The sequence below is a fragment of the Ixodes scapularis genome, unplaced genomic scaffold (assembly GCF_016920785.2).
Source record: "Ixodes scapularis isolate PalLabHiFi unplaced genomic scaffold, ASM1692078v2 PGA_scaffold3__209_contigs__length_174095766, whole genome shotgun sequence".
Taxonomy (NCBI): Eukaryota; Metazoa; Arthropoda; class Arachnida; order Ixodida; family Ixodidae; genus Ixodes; species Ixodes scapularis.
In genome coordinates this window covers 64,374,720-64,387,657 of record NW_024609868.1, presented here as the reverse complement: position 1 = coordinate 64,387,657, position 12,938 = coordinate 64,374,720, and the positions used below count along the sequence as shown (strand labels likewise).

The following is a 12,938-nucleotide window of genomic DNA, read 5'->3' as shown; positions in this document are numbered from 1 at the left end:
AAAACCGGTTTTTCTCCCAGTCCGCTGACGCCCTTATCTCCCGCTCTTCACCTCCTCGCTTCGGGTCACGGTGGCAAAAGCGGTTTGGAGCACGGAGTCATGAAGGAAAGTAGACTCCCAGGACTCCGCAATATTTGACGTCAACGCACCGGCGCGGATCGCGAGGGAACTTTGTATTCGGCATTTGGAAATTGTTCTTTTTTTTTTTTTTGCTTGCTTGACAAATACTGGATTCCCAAGTTTCGAATTTTGAGGGTAATGTCCCGGCATCGTTTTCAATCGTTTTGGAATAATAAAAAAATGATTTTGATGTGTCAGTGCTCTTTAAGCACGCGAAGCGTACGAGATCACCGACGGGAAGGAAGTGCGCTCCGAGATTGGCCGCTTCCTTAATGCGGGCGCTTACGTCACAATACGGGCACCCAGAAAAGTTAAAAATATTGAACAATTAAAGAACGAAGTGGTGAAGTCAGAACCGGAAACGGGAATCTATTCGAGTCCCGGTTCACATACAAGTGAAATACGTATCTGTTTGGACAGCGCTTCAGTATTCCAGCCTCTGTAGTAAGTGCGCCGTTAACGCTGCCCGTCGTTGGCAATGGCGCGTAGACGCCGCCATCTTGAACTCGGTGGGTGCAGCGCTGGATCAGTGCTAAGTTACGCTCAAGTCAGGGCTGCGTCGGCGCTCTTCCTTGTGCTGATTTAGCGCTGCGACGTATGTGTAAACCAGCCTCCACGCGCATGCTGAAGCACATGCATGCTTGCACGTATGAGGCACCAACCGGAATGCCATGGAGCGAAAGCTTCCGCCGGAGGGCCAGCGCTTTTGGGCCCGATCCTTAACTTCACGTAGCCCGTCACTGTGTGATGCGCCCGGCACGTAGCTGGACCAAGCCCAAAATCTGGACGAGTATATAGTATACCGCGTCGCTGTGCGTTGATATACCATTACTGTATGATGCACGTCAGCGGCCGTACTGTACTGGAAAAAAATTGTCATCTATGGATGACAACTTTGACAACAACAACATTGATTGAGATTTCCGACAGCAAAACCCCAAAAATAATAACCTCGTGGTGCATGTTTGCGTGCTGATCCTAACATGGTAGGCAGCAGCGAAAACATCACACGCCCCTCGGGGCATACGAGCTTCCCGCTGTCTAAATTTCTAGAACGAATTTCTCATTTAAAATGCCATAAAGGCACGTTGCGAAGAGGTTGTATTTCTTTAAAAAAATAAGTATTCTATGGGCGGGGGAACGCCTTCAGATCCACTTGGCTCCGTGACTCTTGTCCTGTTCACTACTGACAGAACACAGACACCGGCAGCATAAATCAAGTCGGGAGCGACGTCCTATAGCATAACGGTAGCACGAAAAGTCGAATAGAAGCCGGTATCATACGAATTCGAGGCGTTGCAGTTGGTCCCTGAAGGTGTACGTACATCTCCCGCGGCGGCGTGTAGCAGAGAGACCCCACTCTGCGAGTGGAACCTATAGAGGCCCACACGACGGACCCCGGCGCTCTCGGCGCGGGAGCTGGTAATGTAAACGTCCTCGATGGGGAAAAGCTTCACTTGGCCCGTCGCTCTGGAAAGCGTCTCTACGACGTGTCCGCCCGGCACGTAGCTGGAACCCGCCACGTAGTTCGGATACGAGGACGCAGGGTAATCTTTGAGGCTTACGTGATACTTGTCAGCCAGGTCTCTGATAGGATTGCTGCCCTCGAAGAGCCGGCCATATATGGCATCCGGTGGGTGCGGAGCCATCGTCGCGAAGATGTTGGCAGCGTTCAGGCAGACTTGGGAAATAGTCCGTTACAAGTAACGCAATACTTGTAATCCGTTACTTTTACAAGTAATTTTGTAATTGCCACGCTACATCTTTGCGGCAGTAATTTGTAATGTAATTTCGTGACTAAATATTCGTAGCGCATTACTTTATTACGCGTTACTTTTTTCTAAATATGAGCGTAATACAGAAACTGGAGAAATATGAGCAGGCAATTCAGCAGCATAAAGACAACAAGTTCAACAAAATAGAAAAAAAAACTGTGAAGAGGAGAATTACCGGGGGAAAAAAAACACGATTTTTCGTATGAATGGTTACTAGAACCACTAGAAAAATGTGCAAGGCATATACAAATATGCGAAAAACAGGCTTTGTCCACGTGATGTAGTGGAGGTATACGTTTCTAGTGACGGGGTAGCGGGTGCAAACACAGCCGACATTTCGCTAGCTTTCGGCGACCGGAATCTCTGGAATCCTGCAGACAAAGCTTGCGGTGTGCATGTTATGCACACCGCACACTTGGCGGTGTGTTTTTAGATCTGAAACCATGATAAAACCACTATTTTTGCTTTCAGACAGTGCTTGTATTACGATTGTATAATTTCTCCATGTTTGCTCTTGTACCATTTTTTGCACCACCAAGTTGTATTTCATTGACAATAAGGGGGCCATGGGCTCGTCAAGCTGTCTCGACACAGCTTTTTTCCATGGTCTCCTCCATTGATGTACCATTGATGGAAATAAAATGCATTATTGTTATTATTATTATTATTATTATTAGTTATAATAATAACAATAATAATAATAATAATAATTCCACACAAATTGCAATTCAATTGTACTAGATACGGGCATATCAAAGCCTGCAGAGGGCTTGTATGATGACGCCCATAAAAAAATTCAAAAGACAGTTATCATGATTCCACAATGCAAAAGATAGAACTATAAAACACACACAAAAAAAAAAATAATATCGCGTGTACCCACAAGTGAGTGCACACAAAAGTACGTACGCACAAAAAGTGTGTACACACTTTTGCGTTAAAAAAGTTGCTATGTCTGTAGGTTTGTACAGCCTAGAACTGCCTCAACGGGCGGCTTGTCTCCAGCTGTAGACGAGAAATTTAGCCAGTGCATCACAAACCGCTACCTTGGGGTCTTTAACGTGCACCACGCAGTAGTGATACATAACCACACACCGGTACGATGCTCATCCAGATCGAAACGGGCAAGGGTGGGGATTGAACCCATGATCCCTGGGGTTCTGCAGAGCGGGCTTTCGCTCCACGTGCTCCGAGCTGGTGTGCGATAGCCCATTTTTTTTTCTTTATTATGTGCGCTAGCCCACTCGGCTACCGATCTCCCTCACTTTTGCATAATATAGCATGCGCACCGGTAGCTTTGTCTGCAGAATTCCAGGGATAGTTTTCGGTCGCCGTAAGATATATACCGGGATGGCGGGTGTGCTCGCATCTTTCGCTGCCTTGTCAGCTTACAGGTGAACGAAGTGCAACTACATTCTTTCTCTTAAATACAATATTTTATTTAAATAAGGACTTCCATAATGCGGGCGTATGAGAAATGAAAAGTAGTGTTGCAGAACATTTTTGAAAACATCAAAATGTTTTCTTGATAACTGTACGAGAAAAGTAATGTAAAAGTAATTTGTAACGGAACGAGTAAAGTCATCCGTTACTCGTCAACGAAAGTAATTTGTAACGGTAATCGTTAAAAATTACTTGTAACGATTACCGTTAATTTGGTAATCGTTGAGGCTCGGTAATTTGTAATTGTAATCCATTACATTTTTTAAGTTACGGGCACAAGTCTGCATTCAGCTACGTGTCGTCGTCTATCTTGAAGACGAACCGAGCGTGGCGGCAGAATGTGGACGTCCGCCGCAACATGATGGACTTGAGAGTCACGTTACTGTAGGCATCGATGAAGGACCCCTAGATGATGTCCGAGTCTACTGAGGACTCGCTCCGGACGGTGGACCGAAGTCTTGAGCCGCTGGTGGCACCCAGGAGAAACACTACCCAGGTGGCCGGATGTCCTTGCCCGTGCAGGAACTCTTGACGTCACTGGCGCGATATGCATGGCTCTTCTCACCGGCCGACTTTGAAGCGAGAGCTGGAGGGTTCGGGGACACGTCATTTCGTTTCTGTACCCCTTTAAAAGACTGAGCTCAAGAATGAACCAAATTGGCTTTCTCACAATTCACCTTTTTAGGAAATCGCCGGTTCAAGATGTGTGGCCAGAAAACGCCTGTGCTCATCACGGACGGTGGCACGAACCTCTCGCTTGAACGCCTCTCACTGTAGCTTGTGAATCTATAGAACGTGAACATGACTTTTTTTATCAAAAACGCTGGTACTATGATTTCAGGAAAGATGGATTACATTGTGCCAGTTACGTAGCGCTGTTCAAGAAGCTTACTAGGGGAATGGAGAAGATAATTAGACGTTGAACGAGCAAGCTGAAAACAGATGTACTCAAAATATTATCGAGGGCGTGCGAATACCGACTCGAATTGAATAAAGGCTCGTTCACACACTCGCAATCGAGTAGGACCGGCTGAGACGAGACCGGTTTTTAGGCCTCTTGCGAGTCGCGACGGATTAGGACCTGCCCTGCAGCAGCGCATTTGGTCCTGCGAGGCTTAAAAACCGGTCCTGTCTCACTCGGTCGTGCTCGGTTGCAAGTGCGTCCTTCACAACCTTCTCAGGAGAAAGGAAAGCCACGACAAGTGCTTTTCTTAGCAGTGTTAGAGCTAGGGATGACACTGCGCTATTATCGAGCTATTATTCGCACACACCTAACTATCGATCACCAAAAGTACAATTTATAGAAGCGCGCTCACATGCCCCTGTTTCCAGAAAACCGCACTGACCGCACAGTCCCTGACAGACTTCTTCCAGCATGCCTAAGTGAGTGAGAAGATGTTTACTAACCCTTCAAATTAAGAAAAAAAAAGAAAAACTGGAGTCAATTTGAATAATACCCCTGTCAGACGGGAAAGTAAATGTCATTTTGATCGAATGTCATTCACCGCTCGGCGAATCAGCTCGTGATCCGGCTTCTGCACGTGGCGCATGCACGCGCAGCGTGGCGTATGAAACACGCGGATTTGCCGAGCTGTAATGTCATTTAACGTGCCCGTCTGACAGGGGTATAAAAATACTTCGTCAACGTCCATGGCTTTATCTAATAGAAAAAGACGACGCAGTTTACACTTTTTCACGCCGGCACAGATACAGCATATGGCCAGAGCCATATAGTAGGGTTCGCCGTGACGGCACCACATTGTAAATCAATGACATCAACAAAAAAACAAGAGATAACTATTAAGAAAGTCTGTGTCATAGTCTTAGACAAGGGTATTTCATTTTCAATCCAGGTTTCACGTGACTTGGCTCTCTTTCGCGCGCATTCTGGCAACGTCCAATCATCTGCAACTTCCGATCAATTTTTGTTCGAACTGCGATAGTGCTGCCAAGCTGACTACTCTTTCGTTTTGTGACTTCGCAACGCTTCACTAGCTTGACCATCTCACGTGCTTTCGAACACGATCGCTATAACCCAGCAGGCACTCTTGGTCTGCAGTGTTCGCCCATTTTCTTTCAGCAGGTCGCCACGTCAGTGGAGCATTCAAAGATGCCACTACAAAAGGTAACTTTTGTTGGTATAAAAACACGGGGTTCTTTCAATAGCGACCTGCATTTTTGTTCCTCATTTACGGCATTTCTAGGTGGCCCAAAGGAAAGGTCGGGCGGTTTTGAACACGAAAAAGGCAGTGTTCAACAAGAGTCACGGCAGTTCTTATCTCTCGCAGTCATTTATTCTGAGTAAGTACCTATTTTGTCGAATTCTTGAAGAATGGCGTGTTAATTAACGTTACATGGAAAGCGTCTCGCCAAATGCGCGTTTCTTGAGCAGTAACATCAGCTCAGGGTGCTTTTTTGCTTAGTATCTGTCGAAATAGGACCCCCTTTCCAAATAGAACATGAACACTTTATTTTATATTATGGGTCGAGACGTCTGTAGAGGGTATTCCCTGGACGCCATATTCGAGGGCGAAATGTAGACCACATGTTCAGAACGAGGCTGCTAAGACCGGCAGTCTTTATGGTGCGGGATGCACGTAGCAAAAAAACTGTGGGAGCCCGCTGTCAGCACGCGCTCAGCAGCCGAGCTCACAGCTATGGTCGCAAGCTAATACTTGCCATATTGTTGGGCGTTGTTCACAGTGCATGCTCAGAACTAGCTCCTATTTATCGTCTTTCAAGAACAACGATCATGATTGTGTGGAATAGACGTTCAACATGCATCCTGGTGCTTTCCTCGCAGGCAGCGAAGTCAAAGCTGTGGGTATACCCGTGCGCACGTAGACCTTGAGCACCGATCAACGCTGTGATTGCGCGGTGTTCGCTTTTTTTTGTTATGCCAGAAAAAGTTGTTCTCGAGCATCGTTCTGAGCATGCGCTGCGAACAACTCCCAACAAAATGACGTCGCGCGAGTACCCCCTGTAGGCCGTTCCACCTACCGATGGACAGCAGCGGTTCATCGTTAGGTTTGAGGCAGTGTGCGCGTGTGACCTTGCGCCTTAGTATCTGTGCCCTTGTTTGTATGTCTTCTATTCGCGCTATTATTTATGGTGAAACGAAGTACTAGAAAGTGCTTTTCGCGCATCGTAAGATTCGTAACTGCAATGCCACTTTTTTTTTCTTTCTGTGCCGACTGACTTGACAGTGGATGTTTGCAAATTAAAATTTTGCGTAGCAGCAGTATAAACTGGAAGAGAGCGTGCTCTTTACACAAAATGCGCTCCCCTAGCTTACATGTTGGTTGCCGTTATCTATGAAAGCGTGGACACACCGTCGAGACTAAAGGCCCATACGCACATTCGCGTTTGAGCGCGGTGCGTTCCGTAGCAGCAAGCGGACGCGTTGCGTTGCGAAGACCGCTTGCGCTAAACTTGTACGCACAGGTGCGTTGACACGCAGTCAACCGCAGTCAAGGGCCAGTAAGAACGCGCTATCGTCGCTAGTGGCTCACCAATAGTAGGCGAAATCCAAGGCAACATGGCGGCGCACGGCAACAGCGTTGAAGTGTTCGATCTTGGGACGATCTCGCCGGCTTCCCCGACGTTTTGTCAAGCTTGAGCCATCGCAGCCTTGGAAAATACAGTCTCCACCGCTCCCCAAAACGAAAAAGCAAGCACTGCGACCGGCGAACCGGATACGTCTCGTCGAGTCGGCAGGGTGGGGCGAGCGATCACGTCACCCCCTCTCCTCTTTCGGCTCCTGATTGGTCGAACGCACCCGAACGCACCACAACGCTTCGGAAAGTTGAGCGAGTCTCTACTCGCTTGCGTCGCGATACCGAGCGTTGCGGGAAGGCGCGCGTCGCTCCGCAAGCGACCGCGCCAGGCCGCAAGGACTCTTTTTTGCACTCAAACGCGTTCAAACGCGAATGTGCGTATGGACCTTTACGCAAGGCTGCGAACTCATCACTCCATGTGGCAGTTTCTTTACTCAAGCAACTTTTTTTTTTTTACTAGCTCGCATTTCGTCGGCTGTACTACATGCAGGGGCCACCTTTACCTCGTAAAAAGTGTTGAAACTTCTTTAAAGGGGTCATAAAGAGATGTCGGGTTGGAATGTTCATGACTTTGCAGAGGCGTACTGTTCCTAGTCTGGCCCGACTAGACTTATACAGACCACCACTGATTCAGAAGCTTCTTTGTCGCGGTGAAATTGTGATGATGAAAAGGGACTATTTCCCTCAGTAATTGTTAGATCGACATTACCCGCCTGACGACAGTCGAGCGCCAGCTCATAGATTGAACACGAGAACGGCGTGAGCACTCGACTTCAGCTCGTAACAATCAATGCCCCGGCGGGCACTCGGGTAGGGGCTCGTGTTCAACCACTGCGGTGATGGAAATAGCCGAACTCTAATAACAACGCCTGGAGCTCAGCACGCGTTTTTTGCCAACCCCAGCGCGTGGGCATGATTAATGCCCCTCTTCCCGAGAATTCCTTTTGTGTGTCCCAGAAGTCGCTATTGCCGCTCTTTACGATTTTAGAAGATTAACCAGTCAGTCAAAATTTGTACAAAAGCCGCTTCGGTGGCTGGAACGACTAGGCCATCCTCTCGACGTCAGCCTCGCCTTAGCTTTGCTCGTCCCGAGAAAAACTACGCGTCACTATTGCATTGGATGTCACGTGCTCTCCGCTGGCTATTCTCCGAGCGCTTGCCATAGTGGGCCGTTTATAACGAGAAATACAGCCACCAGGCTCAAAATACAAACGTGTGATTGTCATTTACGGATTTGTGGATCATATTGAACCTATTTTTGAACACGACGGGTATATTTCAAATTTCGTAGAGGTATCCCTTTAAGAGGGCCAAGTCAGCGAAGCCCAAATCGTCCAAGCCCAAAAAATCCAAAGGCAGAGAAGACCGCCGCACCCAAGAGCCCCCAAAAAGCCCAAGACGGCGAAAAAGGTTTCTGCTAAGAAGACTGCTGCAAATAAGGCTTCTTCCAAGAAGTAGATGTTCTCTCGAATATCCACTACAGAAAAAAAGTGCTTGTTTGTGTTTTTGTTTGTTGTGTGTTTGTTCTTTCTTGTTGTTGCTGACGTCACCAATGCGCTCGTTAAGTATTTATGCTTGTTCTGGTTTTTTTATCCTGCAACAGACTATAAATGCATACATCCTACGTTTTTTTTTGCGTGGCAAAAATGTTTTTTTTTTGTGCGTGTGTGTGGTGCTTATGTTTTTTTGTGTTTTTTTTACGGCTCCCCAGCCAAGCTGAAGAAGCGGTTGCGAACTGTGATCGAGCAGAACAAGGTGCTGGCCTTTGTCCTCGCTGAAGCCAAAAACCAGAATAGCAGGCTCAAGACTGCAGCAGTACGCCAAGGAAAGATCGAGCGTCTCTTACTTCCACAGGTACTCAGTTTATTTTCACTCTGCGTTCTTTGAAAACACACCATTCTCATGTCCACAAAGTGCAATGAAACCGTGCATGCTATTTTATTTTTTCTCGAGCCCCTAGTTATGTTGTGCCTTTCACGGCGTCAGCCAGAAATGAGAGCGAATCTTCGACACACTTGTTTCATGGCGATGTGATAAGGCGAGGGATGTTTTAACCTAAGCAGTGTGATCGTTAACATTGAGCTTTAAGTTAAATTAAATGCACACCGTTACGATGCCAGTGTGTTGCATCCATTAGGATGACGTATAATCGTAACATTTACGATAGGGTACAAATGTTGGCGTCAGGGACAGAAGATACAAACTTGGGACAATGTATCTGGCATATGCGTTGTTTGCCGAGAAATGTTATATCGGGCGTACGTTCGGTATTTCACCCGAGAATAATTTTGCTTTTAATCTGGCTTGAAAAAATAAAAGACGTGTACAAATCTCTGTAATGCGAAATAAAAGCGGAGCTCTAGCGGAGGAAGAGGGAGGAGGTACGGAGGGGAGGATATGCCGCTCCGTACCCTCCCCTCTTGCTTCTTAATCCGCTAAACTTAGCGGGTAATATTTCTCTGCAAAATATAAAGCGGGAAAATTTTCCCGCTATGTTTAGGGGGAAATTTTCTTCGCTAAATTTAGCGGGAAAATTACCCCTGCTAAATTTAGCAACAAATTTCCCGGCTAAATTTAGCGGGTTAAGTTTCTCCGCTAACTTTAGCGGGGAAATTGACGTCACGTGTCCTCAGCATCAATTCAGATTCTCCGCTAAATTAAGCGGGGAAAATGACGTCACATGACTCTGTGTCCCGTTACCCATAAACACATTCAGTTTCTCAGTTAGATTTACCGGGAAAATTGACGTCACGTGACCTCAACAATTCAATTTCCCGCTAAAGTTAGCGGGGCGGTTACGCCGACGGCGACGCCGCGAAACGCGGAAACGGGCGCCGAAGAGCTGCGCTCTAAAAAATGAAAGACGTTTTCAAATCCCCCTAATGCGAATTTAGAGCGCAGCTCTGAGGAGGAGGAGGGGAGGGTACGGAGGGGAGAGTATGCCCCTCCTACTTCTCCGTACCCTCCTGTCCTCCATTCTCTCCTCTCCCTCTTCCTCCAATTCAGTCTCCCTGCTAAATTTAGCGGGGAAAATGACGTCGTGTAACCTCAATACCAGTTCGATTCCCCGCTAACTTTAGCGGGGAATTAAATTGGTGTGGACGTCACGTGACGTCAATTTTCCCGCTAAATCTAGCGGAGAAACAAATTTTTCCGTTAAATTTAGCGGGGAATTGAAGTAGTGTGAGGTCACGTGACGTCAATCTTGCCGCTAAATTTAGCGCAGTTACGACGACGCCGCGAAACACGGAAACGGGTGCCTAAAAGCTGCGCTCCTAAAAAAGACTATATGGTGTGTGTGTGTGTGTGTGTGTGTGTGTGTGTGTGTGTGTGTGTGTGTGTGTGTGTGTGTGTGTGTGTGTGTGTGTGTGTGTGTGTGTGTGTGTGTGTGTGTGTGTGTGTGTGTGTGTGTGTGTGTGTGTGTGTGTGTGTGTGTGTGTGTGTGTGTGTGTGTGTGTGTGTGTGTGTGTGTGTGTGTGTGTGTGTGTGTGTGTGTGTGTGTGTGTGTGTGTGTGTGTGTGTGTGTGTGTGTGTGTGTGTGTGTGTGTGTGTGTGTGTGTGTGTGTGTGTGTGTGTGTGTGTGTGTGTGTGTGTGTGTGTGTGTGTGTGTGTGTGTGTGTGTGTGTGTGTGTGTGTGTGTGTGTGTGTGTGTGTGTGTGTGTGTGTGTGTGTGTGTGTGTGTGTGTGTGTGTGTGTGTGTGTGTGTGTGTGTGTGTGTGTGTGTGTGTGTGTGTGTGTGTGTGTGTGTGTGTGTGTGTGTGTGTGTGTGTGTGTGTGTGTGTGTGTGTGTGTGTGTGTGTGTGTGTGTGTGTGTGTGTGTGTGTGTGTGTGTGTGTGTGTGTGTGTGTGTGTGTGTGTGTGTGTGTGTGTGTGTGTGTGTGTGTGTGTGTGTGTGTGTGTGTGTGTGTGTGTGTGTGTGTGTGTGTGTGTGTGTGTGTGTGTGTGTGTGTGTGTGTGTGTGTGTGTGTGTGTGTGTGTGTGTGTGTGTGTGTGTGTGTGTGTGTGTGTGTGTGTGTGTGTGTGTGTGTGTGTGTGTGTGTGTGTGTGTGTGTGTGTGTGTGTGTGTGTGTGTGTGTGTGTGTGTGTGTGTGTGTGTGTGTGTGTGTGTGTGTGTGTGTGTGTGTGTGTGTGTGTGTGTGTGTGTGCGTGTGTGTGTGCGTGTGTGTGTGCGCGTGTGTGTGTGTGTGTGTGCGCGTGTGCGTGTGTGCGCGTGTGCGTGTGTGTGTGTGCGCGTGTGCGTGTGTGCGTGTGTGCGCGTGTGCGTGCGCGTGCGCGTGTGCGTGCGCGTGTGTGTGTGTGTGTGTGCGCGTGTGTGTGTGCGTGTGTGCGTGTGTGTGTGTGTGTGTGTGTGTGTTCCCCGCTGTTGCTTCTTTGCCGTCATGTGGGTGAGCGCAGTGTCGGTGGGGCCGTGTAACATCTCTGCTCCTTAGAAAATCGGAAATCGTAAAATCGTAAAAAAATTAAATAAATTCGTTTTGAGCTTTTCTATGTTAGATGAACTGGCCCTTTATATTTCAATTCACATTAAGGTTGACGACTTATTGACTTCCACTCCAAATAATCACTGGGCGATGGGGCGTTTTCCGATTTTAACCGATTCTTTGGTTTATGGGTGCCTTTGGGTTGTAACCATCCATGCTGCAGCCACCAGTTGTCGAGCGTCGTTGTGCGTGTGCCTGTTTCAGCTGAAAGGATGGATGGAGGACAGCTTGAGTCACATGCAAGAGATCACCCGAGTCCACATGCGAGCGATTCTGTCTATCCATAACATCCTCATGTACGGCCATGACGTCAGCCTGGCCCCTGATTGCGGAGATGTCTTCCAGGAGGCGCCGCCACCGAGGTAAGTTCAGGGTAAGATGCGAAATAAGCGGCCTGAGAAACGGTGCTTGAATCTGTATAGGAAACATATGGCAGCGGGTGCTTTACTTTCTAAACAAAAAATGATGCAGAAGGCAGAGTTCCGGGCCACTTTCTGCTGATCTAGTTTTGCGAACGGTAGATACTCTTAGGCGCAAACGAATATAATACAAACTGTCAAGTAGATGAATGGATAGATCAACAGTAGAAATATATCCATTCATTGCACCGCATTGGCTCAATTTTGCCATTGCAGGGCAAGGAAAAGATTCAAGATGATCGTTTGAAAAATGACGAACGATGCCATTTTGTTATCTTCCTTCGCAATAATAAAATCTACACAAAGGTTGTAGCCGCTAGTAGGAAGCAATAAAAAGTTTCCTAAAGGTCGGCCGCCACTCTCAGGCCATCAGCAGACTTTCGTACCGGGCGGCATATTGCACAACCTAGTTTCGACCTCTGTCTCGGTTGCACCAGATGAGCCCCTTCTGGCTTTTCTGAACATTCTAACCAGTCATTGGCTTTGTGGCCTTTTTGAGCCTTTGGCCCCTTTGAAGAACTGCGCAACTCTCACGGTATAAACGGTGCACAACACCGAATCCGAGGTGCTTTATTGTAAGCTGTATTGCGATTATCTCGATATCAAGAACATCTTACTCTCAGTATTTAGACAGCATGCGCTGCATCACGGGGAATGAAATGTCGTTCAACAAACAGAACATATACCCCCAGGCAAAGAGTTAATACTCCACATCGAATGTGACCTTTTCTTGTTTCAGGGGATTACCTCAACTCGTGAAAAATGCAGAGCCTTAGCCACTGTTTTCAACGAGAGGCACATGAACGAGACAATGAATAGACCTAGTGTTTAAAGGTGCCCTCGGGAGGTTTTTGAGATCGCCTAAATATCGCGATAGTTCACTCTGCGGGCTCTAAGCTAAGCATCCTAGAAATCCATAAATCATAACGATGCTTGGCCGATTTCCATATTAAACAAACAATCAAAGATCGAAATTATCTCCGGCGTTGGGAGGAACGACGTGCCGGCAGCCAGGACGGCATGTGACCAATGAAAACGCAACATTTCGCTAGGATTGCAAACACTGTCATTACAAAATATGTATACTTTTGTAGATAATAAAAGCACAGAGTGGTCGAAAAATGTTAATTTTTCGCGGAGAGG

General features: G+C 47.3%; 1 pseudogene; it reads right to left on the bottom strand.

Annotated features, from left to right (window-relative positions):
- Nucleotides 1-1,266: 1,266 nt before the first annotated feature.
- LOC120847804 lies at nucleotides 1,267-5,098 on the bottom strand (annotated as a pseudogene).
- Between the last annotated feature and the right edge of the window lie 7,840 nt (nucleotides 5,099-12,938).